Source organism: Salvelinus namaycush, unplaced genomic scaffold (assembly GCF_016432855.1).
Source record: "Salvelinus namaycush isolate Seneca unplaced genomic scaffold, SaNama_1.0 Scaffold1499, whole genome shotgun sequence".
Lineage (NCBI taxonomy): Eukaryota > Metazoa > Chordata > Actinopteri > Salmoniformes > Salmonidae > Salvelinus > Salvelinus namaycush.
The window spans coordinates 48,180-62,532 of NW_024058229.1; the positions used below are offsets into that span (position 1 = coordinate 48,180).

The 14,353-nt window shown below is 38.0% G+C and overlaps 1 long non-coding RNA gene across 1 annotated transcript; it reads right to left on the reverse strand.

The window, feature by feature from the left end:
* Positions 1–1,009: 1,009 nt before the first annotated feature.
* Positions 1,010–13,856, reverse strand: LOC120036874. Its single transcript, XR_005474684.1, has 4 exons — positions 13,745–13,856; positions 13,179–13,257; positions 2,752–2,850; positions 1,010–2,593 (listed from the first exon to the last, which is right to left on the reverse strand). It is a non-coding gene; the product is annotated as an uncharacterized LOC120036874 (long non-coding RNA).
* Positions 13,857–14,353: the final 497 nt, after the last annotated feature.

A 14,353-nucleotide genomic window follows, 5' to 3' on the forward strand; every position in this document is an offset into this window, starting at 1 on the left:
GGGGAATGGGAGATTTATGATATGGCGCTCTCTACTGGAGATTTTGAGAATTACAAACATTTGTATTCTTGCTGCTTCCAACTCTCCCTCGGTAAATATTACTGACTGGTGCTTTTAACCACATAGGCTTTTATACAAGGATAATAATGGGTTATACTTTAGTATCTCTAAAAGGTTATGTGATTAACTGTTTGAACTCAACAAAGGGTTGCACATTTTCAGTAACTTTCCCAAAATGTTCCTGAAATCACAGTTGGAAGTTTCCTGGAGTCAGGAGGGAATAAACATAGAATCTGGGAATCTTTAAACCAGGATTTCTGGTGGATTTTTGCAACCCTAAACTCAAGCTACTTTGGAGTTGATATTTATTAGATGTATCATGTATGAGTGCTGTTATACTTCATATGTATTAGATGTATCCTGTATGAGTGCTGTTATACTTCATATGTATTAGGTGTATCCTGTATGAGTGCTGTTATACTTCATATGTATTAGGTGTATCCTGTATGAGTGCTGTTATACTTCATATGTATTAGATGTATCCTGTATGAGTGCTGTTATACTTCATATGTATTAGATGTATCCTGTATGAGTGCTGTTATACTTCATATGTATTAGATGTATCCTGTATGAGTGCTGTTATACTTCATATGTATTAGGTGTATCCTGTATGAGTACTGTTCTACTTCATATGTATTAGATGTATCCTGTATGAGTGCTGTTATACTTCATATGTATTAGATGTATCCTGTATGAGTGCTGTTATACTTCATATGTATTAGGTGTATCCTGTATGAGTGCTGTTATACTTCATATGTATTAGATGTATCCTGTATGAGTACTGTTATACTTCATATGTATTAGGTGCATCCTGTATGAGTGCTGTTATACTTCATATGTATTAGGTGTATCCTGTATGAGTACTGTTATACTTCATATGTATTAGGTGTATCCTGTATGAGTGCTATTACGACAAGAAAGTGATTCTTTTGAAATATATTTAGCTCTTTTTATGGTGCTGATTGCATGTCTGTAATACATCATAATTGTGTTAAATAATAGAAAGATGTATTTTTCAATGATTTATATTAGATTTCTCCACTGAAAAGTACAAGTGTAGCGTAACCACTAGGTACACATCAGATAAGCAAATACACACACAAATATGGTAAAACATTTAATGACGTATAAAATAAACAAACAATAAAACTTAAAAACAAAAAGAGATTCAAATAACGTACTGTTCCAGTGGTTGATCTTCTAAGACCATTTCCTGTTTGAACGAACCAATCAGATCACCCGATACTAAGAGGTGGATTCCTCCTACAGAGACAGTAAACAGAGGATGCATCCAAAAAGGTACCCTATTCTCTACATAGTGCACTACTTAAGACCAGCGCCCTATAAAGTTGTGCACTATGTAGGGAAGAGTGCCATTTCAGAAGCAGAGATGAGACTGACCACCAATTAACATAAAAACATATCAAAAACATTTTATATCAGAAACGGAAAGAAATACCCTATTTGTTCACAGTTGGTATGAAAGGGCTGTTGACAAAATACCAGTTTATACAATAAAAACATTAAAGTAATTTAAAAAACATACTATTTACAATTAAAAAATACAATTCCTATATTTCACAGAATTCACCCTGCTTAACAATGCCACTGTTGTAATCCTTTGTGCAATGTTGGCAGCTTCTTGGCATTTGATATGTTCCCTATTCAAAGTTGTGAGGGAAAAAAAATATTGTTTGTAAAAAACGCATTCAGTTCTGTGTCCCTACAAGCAGACCGTATCCCAGTCTCGTTTCCTCACCTCTTCACCCCTACATCCTCTCTCATGACCAGGGGTTCCAATCCAACTTTTAAAAAAGGACAAAGATCCTTGGCTGAAAGTATTGAGCTTCGATAAACCATTGTTTTGTGACAGTGGCATGTCCTGTCATATTATATGAAGAATAAACAGTAAGGTGTAGCTTATGGCTTGGCCATAGTAAGTTCATATAAACTCAGTGGTATTTTCCTATGTAGCCTAGTTACAGTAAGGTGTAGCCTAGTTACAGTAAGGTGTAGCCTAGTTACAGTAAGATGTAGCCTAGTTACAGTAAGATGTAGCCTAGTTACAGTAAGGTGTAGCCTAGTTACAGTAAGGTGTAGCCTATGGCTTGGCCATAGTAAGATCCTATAAAGACAGTGGTCTTTCCCTATGAGGTGTAGCCTGTTGTTGGAAGAGGGAAAACCTGCTTTGTCCCATTCCCAATCCTTATAAGGACCAGATTCCTGGGAAAGAGTGTGGATCCTATCAGAATCATATTTTGGCGTATGTGGGATTTGTTATTGTAAAGAAGTAAATTCCTTTCTCGTCCCAGTCCCAACTCAGCTTCCTGGGAAAGACGACATCCTCAGAGAATAGTTCTCCAGTTGAAGAATTCCTTAACAGCTCTTCCCAGAGGCAGGAGAGGAGAGCTACATCCAGGTTGGTCCATTCAGAACATTTTCCAAAGGATATTCAGAGATTTACTGAGATATTCCCTCCACGGAGAAAGGAGAGAATGCTGTTTCAGTAGTTGGAATGCTAGCTGTTGGAATCCTGGGAAGAGGACAGGAGAAAATGGTCAGAAATGTGAGCCAGGAGAAATTGGGAACAAAAGAATGCATGCAGCCACACACACACACACACACACACTCCCTCCTTCATACACATACTCTACCATACACAAACTCTCTCTCTCTCTCATACACACACACCTGACTGGCCTGACTGGTGAGTCTGCGAGGGGAGAGGGGTCGTTTCTGCTGGTGGATGGCCTGGAGACGAGTGATCAGGAACTTCTTATCCTCCCCCTCCTAGAGACACAATGACACAGGTCAGCAGGGAACAACCATGTAGCTGGCCATTAACACCTTATACACAGTGTTAGAACACTCCATTAACACATTATACACAGTGATAGAACACTCCATTAACACATTATACACAGTGTTAGAACACTCCATTATACACAGTGTTAGAACACTCCATTAACACAGTGTTAGAACACTCCATTAACACATTATACACAGTGATAGAACACTCCATTAACACCTTATACACAGTGTTAGAACACTCCATTAACACAGTGTTAGAACACTCCTTTAACACATTATACACAGTGATAGAACACTCCATTAACACCTTATACACAGTGTTAGAACACTCCATTAACACATTATACACAGTGATAGAACACTCCATTAACACCTTATACACAGTGTTAGAACACTCCATTAACACATTATACACAGTGATAGAACACTCCATTAACACATTATACACAGTGTTAGAACACTCCATTAACACATTATACACAGTGATAGAACACTCCATTAACACATTATACACAGTGATAGAACACTCCATTAACACCTTATACACAGTGTTAGAACACTCCATTAACACATTATACACAGTGTTAGAACACTCCATTAACACATTATACAGTGTTGGAAAAGTCCATTAACACATTATACACAGTGTTAGAACACTCCATTACACACAGTGTTAGAACACTCCATTACACACAGTGTTAGAACACTCCATTAACACAGTGTTAGAACACTCCATTAACACATTATACACAGTGTTAGAACACTCCATTAACACAGTGTTAGAACACTCCATTATACACAGTGTTAGAATACTCCATTAACACATTATACACAGTGTTAGAACACTCCATTAACACATTATACACAGTGTTAGAACACTCCATTAACACAGTGTTAGAACACTCCATTAACAGTGTTAGAACACTCCATTAACAGTGTTAGAATACACCATTAACACCTTATACACAGTGTTAGAACACTCCATTAACACATTATACACAGTGTTAGAACACTCCATTATACACAGTGTTAGAACACTCCATTAACACATTATACACAGTGATAGAACACTCCATTAACACATTATACAGTGTTAGAACACTCCATTAACACATTATACACAGTGATAGAACACTCCATTAACACATTATACACAGTGATAGAACACTCCATTAACACATTATACACAGTGTTAGAACACTCCATTATACACAGTGTTAGAACACTCCATTAAACACATTATACACAGTGATAGAACACTCCATTAACACATTATACACAGTGTTAGAACACTCCATTATACACAGTGATAGAACACTCCATTAACACATTATACACAGTGATAGAACACTCCATTAACACAGTGTTAGAACACTCCATTATACACAGTGTTAGAATACACCATTAACACTTTATACACAGTGTTAGAACACTCCATTAACACATTATACACAGTGTTAGAACACTCCATTAACACATTATACAGTGTTAGAACACTCCATTAACACATTATACACAGTGTTAGAACACTCCATTAACACATTATACAGTGTTAGAACACTCTATTAACACATTATACACAGTGTTAGAACACCCCATTAACACATTATACACAGTGTTAGAACACACCATTAACACATTATACACAGTGTTAGAACACTCCATTAACACATTATACACAGTGTTAGAACACTCCATTAACACATTATACACAGTGTTAGAACACCCCATTAACACATTATACACAGTGTTAGAACACCCCATTAACACATTATACACAGTGTTAGAACACCCCATTAACACATTATACACAGTGTTAGAACACTCCATTAAAACAGTATACACAGTGTTAGAACACCCCAATAACACATTATACACAGTGTTAGAACACCCCATTAACACATTATACACAGTGATAGAACACTACATTAACACATTATACACAGTGTTAGAACACTCCATTATACACAGTGATAGAACACTCCATTAACACATTATACACAGTGTTAGAACACTCCATTAACACATTATACACAGTGATAGAACACTCCATTAACACATTATACACAGTGTTAGAACACTCCATTATACACAGTGTTAGAACACTCCATTAACACATTATACACAGTGTTAGAACACTCCATTAACACATTATACAGTGTTGGAAAAGTCCATTAACACATTATACACAGTGTTAGAACACTCCATTACACACAGTGTTAGAACACTCCATTACACACAGTGTTAGAACACTCCATTAACACAGTGTTAGAACACTCCATTAACACATTATACACAGTGTTAGAACACTCCATTAACACATTATACACAGTGTTAGAACACTCCATTAACACAGTGTTAGAACACTCCATTATACACAGTGTTAGAATACTCCATTAACACATTATACACAGTGTTAGAACACTCCATTAACACATTATACACAGTGTTAGAACACTCCATTAACAGTGTTAGAATACACCATTAACACCTTATACACAGTGTTAGAACACTCCATTAACACATTATACACAGTGTTAGAACACTCCATTATACACAGTGTTAGAACACTCCATTAACACATTATACACAGTGATAGAACACTCCATTAACACATTATACACAGTGTTAGAACACTCCATTAACACATTATACACAGTGTTAGAACACACCAATAACACATTATACACAGTGATAGAACACTCTATTAACACATTATACACAGTGTTAGAACACTCCATTATACACAGTGATAGAACACTCCATTAACACATTATACACAGTGTTAGAACACACCATTAACACATTATACACAGTGTTAGAACACTCCATTAACACATTATACACAGTGTTAGAACACTCCATTATACACAGTGATAGAACACTCCATTAACACATTATACACAGTGATAGAACACTCCATTAACACAGTGTTAGAACACTCCATTATACACAGTGTTAGAATACACCATTAACACTTTATACACAGTGTTAGAACACTCCATTAACACATTATACACAGTGTTAGAACACTCCATTAACACATTATACAGTGTTAGAACACTCCATTAACACATTATACACAGTGTTAGAACACTCCATTAACACATTATACAGTGTTAGAACACTCCATTAACACATTATACACAGTGTTAGAACACCCCATTAACACATTATACACAGTGTTAGAACACACCATTAACACATTATACACAGTGTTAGAACACTCCATTAACACATTATACACAGTGTTAGAACACTCCATTAACACATTATACACAGTGTTAGAACACCCCATTAACACATTATACACAGTGTTAGAACACCCCATTAACACATTATACACAGTGTTAGAACACCCCATTAACACATTATACACAGTGTTAGAACACTCCATTAAAACAGTATACACAGTGTTAGAACACACCAATAACACATTATACACAGTGTTAGAACACCCAATTTACACATTATACACAGTGATAGAACACTACATTAACACATTATACACAGTGTTAGAACACTCCATTATACACAGTGATAGAACACTCCATTAACACATTATACACAGTGTTAGAACACTCCATTAACACATTATACACAGTGATAGAACACTCCATTAACACATTATACACAGTGTTAGAACACTCCATTATACACAGTGTTAGAACACTCCATTAACACATTATACAGTGTTAGAACACTCCATTAACACATTATACACAGTGTTAGAACACTCCATTAACACATTATACACAGTGTTAGAACACTCCATTAACACATTATACACAGTGTTAGAACACCCCATTAACACATTATACACAGTGTTAGAACACACCATTAACACCTTATACACAGTGTTAGAACACTCCATTAACACATTATACACAGTGTTAGAACACTCCATTAACACATTATACACAGTGTTAGAACACTCCATTATACACAGTGATAGAACACTCCATTAACACATTATACACAGTGTTAGAACACTCCATTAACACAGTGTTAGAACACTCCATTATACACAGTGTTAGAATACACCATTAACACTTTATACACAGTGTTAGAACACTCCATTAACACAGTGTTAGAACACTCCATTAACACATTATACAGTGTTGGAAAAGTCCATTAACACATTATACACAGTGTTAGAACACTCCATTACACACAGTGTTAGAACACTCCATTAACACATTATACACAGTGTTAGAACACTCCATTAACACATTATACAGTGTTGGAAAAGTCCATTAACACATTATACACAGTGTTAGAACACTCCATTACACACAGTGTTAGAACACTCCATTACACACAGTGTTAGAACACTCCATTAACACAGTGTTAGAACACTCCATTAACACATTATACACAGTGTTAGAACACTCCATTAACACATTATACACAGTGTTAGAACACTCCATTAACACAGTGTTAGAACACTCCATTATACACAGTGTTAGAATACTCCATTAACACATTATACAGTGTTAGAACACTCCATTAACACATTATACACAGTGTTAGAACACTCCATTAACAGTGTTAGAATACACCATTAACACCTTATACACAGTGTTAGAACACTCCATTAACACATTATACACAGTGTTAGAACACTCCATTATACACAGTGTTAGAACACTCCATTAACACATTATACACAGTGATAGAACACTCCATTAACACATTATACACAGTGTTAGAACACTCCATTAACACATTATACACAGTGTTAGAACACACCAATAACACATTATACACAGTGATAGAACACTCCATTAACACATTATACACAGTGTTAGAACACTCCATTATACACAGTGATAGAACACTCCATTAACACATTATACACAGTGATAGAACACTCCATTAACACATTATACACAGTGTTAGAACACTCCATTATACACAGTGTTAGAACACTCCATTAACACATTATACACAGTGATAGAACACTCCATTAACACATTATACACAGTGTTAGAACACTCCATTATACACAGTGATAGAACACTCCATTAACACATTATACACAGTGATAGAACACTCCATTAACACAGTGTTAGAACACTCCATTATACACAGTGTTAGAATACACCATTAACACTTTATACACAGTGTTAGAACACTCCATTAACACATTATACACAGTGTTAGAACACTCCATTAACACATTATACAGTGTTAGAACACTCCATTAACACATTATACACAGTGTTAGAACACTCCATTAACACATTATACACAGTGTTAGAACACCCCATTAACACATTATACACAGTGTTAGAACACCCCATTAACACATTATACACAGTGTTAGAACACACCATTAACACATTATACACAGTGTTAGAACACTCCATTAACACATTATACACAGTGTTAGAACACTCCATTAACACATTATACACAGTGTTAGAACACTCCATTAAAACAGTATACACAGTGTTAGAACACACCAATAACACATTATACACAGTGATAGAACACTCCATTAACACATTATACACAGTGTTAGAACACTCCATTATACACAGTGATAGAACACTCCATTAACACATTATACACAGTGTTAGAACACTCCATTAACACAGTGTTAGAACACTCCATTATACACAGTGTTAGAATACACCATTAACACTTTATACACAGTGTTAGAACACTCCATTAACACAGTGTTAGAACACTCCATTAACACATTATACAGTGTTGGAAAAGTCCATTAACACATTATACACAGTGTTAGAACACTCCATTACACACAGTGTTAGAACACTCCATTAACACAGTGTTAGAACACTCCATTAACACATTATACACAGTGTTAGAACACTCCATTAACACATTATACACAGTGTTAGAACACTCCATTATACAGTGTTAGAACACTCCATTAACACATTATACACAGTGATAGAACACTCCATTAACACATTATACACAGTGTTAGAACACTCCATTATACACAGTGTTAGAATACACCATTAACACTTTATACAGTGTTAGAACACTCCATTAACACATTATACAGTGTTAGAACACTCCATTAACACATTATACAGTGTTAGAACACTCCATTAACACATTATACACAGTGATAGAACACTCCATTAACACATTATACACAGTGATAGAACACTCCATTAACACATTATACACAGTGTTAGAACACTCCATTAACACAGTGTTAGAACACTCCATTATACACAGTGTTAGAATACACCATTAACACTTTATACACAGTGTTAGAACACTCCATTAACACATTATACAGTGTTAGAACACTCCATTAACACATTATACAGTGTGATAGAACACTCCATTAACACATTATACACAGTGTTAGAACACTCCATTATACACAGTGTTAGAACACTCCATTATACACAGTGTTAGAATACACCATTAACACTTTATACACAGTGTTAGAACACTCCATTAACACATTATACACAGTGTTAGAACACTCCATTAACACATTATACACAGTGTTAGAACACCCCATGAACACATTATACACAGTGTTAGAACACCCCATGAACACATTATACACAGTGTTAGAACACTCCATTAACACAGTGTTAGAACACTCCATTAACACATTATACAGTGTTAGAACACCCCATTAACACATTATACAGTGTTGGAAAAGTCCATTAACACATTATACACAGTGTTAGAACACTCCATTACACACAGTGTTAGAACACTCCATTAACACAGTGTTAGAACACTCCATTAACACATTATACACAGTGTTAGAACACTCAATTAACACATTATACACAGTGTTAGAACACTCCATTAACACAGTGTTAGAACACTCCATTATACACAGTGTTAGAATACTCCATTAACACATTATACACAGTGTTAGAACACTCCATTAACACATTATACACAGTGTTAGAACACTCCATTAACACAGTGTTAGAACACTCCATTAACAGTGTTAGAAAACACCATTAACACCTTATACACAGTGTTAGAACACTCCATTAACACATTATACACAGTGTTAGAACACTCCATTATACACAGTGTTAGAACACTCCATTAACACATTATACACAGTGATAGAACACTCCATTAACACATTATACACAGTGTTAGAACACTCCATTAACACAGTGTTAGAACACTCCATTATACACAGTGTTAGAATACACCATTAACACTTTATACACAGTGTTAGAACACTCCATTAACACATTATACACAGTGTTAGAACACTCCATTAACACATTATACACAGTGTTAGAACACCCCATTAACACATTATACACAGTGTTAGAACACCCCATTAACACATTATACACAGTGTTAGAACACACCATTAACACATTATACAGTGTTAGAACACCCCATTAACACATTATACACAGTGTTAGAACACCCCATGAACACATTATACACAGTGTTAGAACACCCCATGAACACATTATACACAGTGTTAGAACACTCCATTAACACAGTGTTAGAACACTCCATTAACACATTATACACAGTGTTAGAACACCCCATTAACACATTATACAGTTTTGGAAAAGTCCATTAACACATTATACACAGTGTTAGAACACTCCATTACACACAGTGTTAGAACACTCCATTAACACAGTGTTAGAACACTCCATTAACACAGTGTTAGAACACTCCATTAACACATTATACACAGTGTTAGAACACTCCATTAACACATTATACACAGTGTTAGAACACTCCATTAACACAGTGTTAGAACACTCCATTATACACAGTGTTAGAATACTCCATTAACACATTATACACAGTGTTAGAACACTCCATTAACACATTATACACAGTGTTAGAACACTCCATTAACACAGTGTTAGAACACTCCATTAACAGTGTTAGAAAACACCATTAACACCTTATACACAGTGTTAGAACACTCCATTAACACATTATACACAGTGTTAGAACACTCCATTATACACAGTGTTAGAACACTCCATTAACACATTATACACAGTGATAGAACACTCCATTAACACATTATACACAGTGTTAGAACACTCCATTAACACAGTGTTAGAACACTCCATTATACACAGTGTTAGAATACACCATTAACACTTTATACACAGTGTTAGAACACTCCATTAACACATTAAACACAGTGTTAGAACACTCCATTAACACATTATACACAGTGTTAGAACACTGTTGAAAGTACATTTTCTACATTGACATTTTAGTCATTCAGCAGACGCTCTGATCCAGAGAGACTTACAGTTAGTGAGTCATTTAGCAGACGCTCTGATCCAGAGAGACTTACAGTTAGTGAGTCATTTAGCAGACGCTCTGATCCAGAGAGACTTACAGTTAGTGAGTCATTCAGCAGACGCTCTGATCCAGAGAGACTTACAGTTAGTGAGTCATTTAGCAGACGCTCTGATCCAGAGAGACTTACAGTTAGTGAGTCATTTAGCAGACGCTCTGATCCAGAGAGACTTACAGTTAGTGAGTCATTTAGCAGACGCTCTGATCCAGAGAGACTTACAGTTAGTGAGTCATTTAGCAGACGCTCTGATCCAGAGAGACTTACAGTTAGTGAGTCATTTAGCAGACGCTCTGATCCAGAGAGACTTACAGTTAGTGAGTCATTTAGCAGACGCTCTGACCCAGAGAGACTTACAGTTAGTGAGTCATTCAGCAGACGCTCTGATCCAGAGAGACTTACAGTTAGTGAGTCATTTAGCAGACGCTCTGATCCAGAGAGACTTACAGTTAGTGAGTCATTTAGCAGACGCTCTGATCCAGAGAGACTTACAGTTAGTGAGTCATTTAGCAGACGCTCTGATCCAGAGAGACTTACAGTTAGTGAGTCATTTAGCAGACGCTCTGATCCAGAGAGACTTACAGTTAGTGAGTCATTTAGCAGACTCTCTGTTCCAGAGAGACTTACAGTTAGTGAGTCATTTAGCAGACGCTCTGATCCAGAGTCACTTACAGTTAGTGAGTCATTAGCAGACTCTCTGACCCAGAGAGAATTACAGTTAGTGAGTCATTAGCAGACGCTCTGATCCAGAGAGACTTACAGTTAGTGAGTCATTTAGCAGACACTCTGATCCAGAGAGACTTACAGTTAGTGAGTCATTTAGCAGACGCTCTGATCCAGAGAGACTTACAGTTAGTGAGTCATTTAGCAGACACTCTGATCCAGAGAGACTTACAGTTAGTGAGTCATTTAGCAGACTCTCTGTTCCAGAGAGACTTACAGTTAGTGAGTCATTTAGCAGACGCTCTGATCCAGAGTCACTTACAGTTAGTGAGTCATTTAGCAGACGCTCTGATCTAGAGAGACTTAGTTAGTGAGTCATTTAGCAGACGCTCTGATCCAGAGAGACTTACAGTTAGTGAGTCATTTAGCAGACGCTCTGATCCAGAGAGACTTACAGTTAGTGAGTCATTTAGCAGACGCTCTGATCCAGAGAGACTTACAGTTAGTGAGTCATTTAGCAGACGCTCTGATCCAGAGAGACTTACAGTTAGTGAGTCATTTAGCAGACGCTCTGATCCAGAGTCACTTACAGTTAGTGAGTCATTTAGCAGACACTCTGATCCAGAGAGATTTACAGTTAGTGAGTCATTTAGCAGACGCTCTGATCCAGAGAGACTTACAGTTAGTGAGTCATTTAGCAGACGCTCTGATCCAGAGAGACTTACAGTTAGTGAGTCATTTAGCAGACACTCTGATCCAGAGAGACTTACAGTTAGTGAGTAGTTATCATAGTGTTATCCAGATAGAAAACGTTGTTATAAAGGGTTAAGTCACACTGTTATAAAGGGTTAAGTCACATTAGTATTGTATAAGAGGGTTGCGACATAGTGTTATCCAGATAGAAAACGTTGTTATAAAGGGTTAAGTCACACTGTTATAAAGGGTTAAGTCACATTAGTATTGTATAAGAGAGTTGACGTTACGTTTTCTATCTGTATAACACTGTTATAAAGGGTTAAGTCACACTGTTATAAAGGGTTACGTCACACTGTTATAAAGGGTTAAGTCACACTGTTATAAAGGGTTAAGTCACACTGTTATAAAGGGTTAAGTCACACTGTTATAAAGGTTTACGTCACACTGTTATAAAGGGTTACGTCACACTGTTATAAAGGGTTACGTCACACTGTTATAAAGGGTTACGTCACACTGTTATAAAGGGTTACGTCACACTGTTATAAAGGGTTACGTCACACTGTTATAAAGGGTTACGTCACACTGTTATAAAGGGTTAAGTCACATTAGTATTGTATAAGAGAGTTGACGTTACGTTTTCTATTTGCTCCTGCAGCAGACTGATAATCTTCCTCTGTCCATCCACCACCTGGGTGTTGAAGTAAATCACTATCCTGAGAGACACAGAGAGACTGTATGAAAACACACAACAACATTCTCCTTTACAGAGACACTGACAGGAAATGATCAAAGCAACCTGAAGGAACTTAGTTTGTGTCAAATCCCTCAAACTATCATCCTGCTTACAGGAAGATACCAGGAACAGAGGGTTCTCCACCATGTAGCTGTGAGCCCAGGCTAGTCTGTCTGTCTGTCTGTCTGTCTGTCTGTCTGTCTGTCTGTCTGTGTGTGTCTGTGTGTGTCTGTGTGTGTCTGTGTGTGTCTGTGTGTGTCTGTGTGTGTCTGTGTGTGTGTGTGTGTGTCTGTGTGTTTACCTGTCTGTGTCTGTACACCGGTCTCTCTCTCTGTGTGTGTGTGTGTGTGTGTGTACCTGTCTGTGTCTGTACACCGGTCTCTCTCTGTGTGTGTGTGTGTGTGTTGTGTGTGTGTGTGTGTGTGTGTGTGTGTGTGTGTGTGTGTGTGTGTGTGTGTGTGACTCACAGGAAGATCCCAGCAGCCAGGAACAGAAACAGAGGGTTCTCCACTATGTAGCTGTGAGCCCAGGCTAACCAGGCCAGGTTAGGGTTGTGTGTCTCCAACTCCTTCACCCACAGCTTCCTGACTGGAACATAGTGGACAGGCTACGGAACGGCCCGCATGACTCAGACGGACGGATACTGGAGGGAGAGGAGGGAGGGAGAGGAGGGAGTGGAGAGGAGGGGAGGGAGGGGAGGGGAGGGAGAGGAGGGAGTGGAGAGGAGGGAGTGGAGAGGAGGGAGAGGAGGGAGTGGAGAGGAGGGGAGGGAGAGGAGGGAGGTGGAGAGGAGGGGAGGGAGAGGAGGGGAGAGGAGGGGAGGGGAGGGGAGGGGAGGGAGGAGGGGAGGGGAGATGAGGGGGGGGAGGGAGATGAGGGGAGGGAGAGGAGGGGAGGGAGAGGAGGGGAGGGGAGGGAGAGGAGGGAGGGAGAGGAGGGGAGGGAGAGTAGGGGAGGGGAGGGAGAGGAGGGGAGGGAGAGGAGGGGAGGGGAGGGAGAGGAGGGGAGGGGAGGGAGAGGAGGGGAGGGAGAGGAGGGGAGGGAGAGGAGGGAGAGGAGGGGAGGGAGAGAGATTG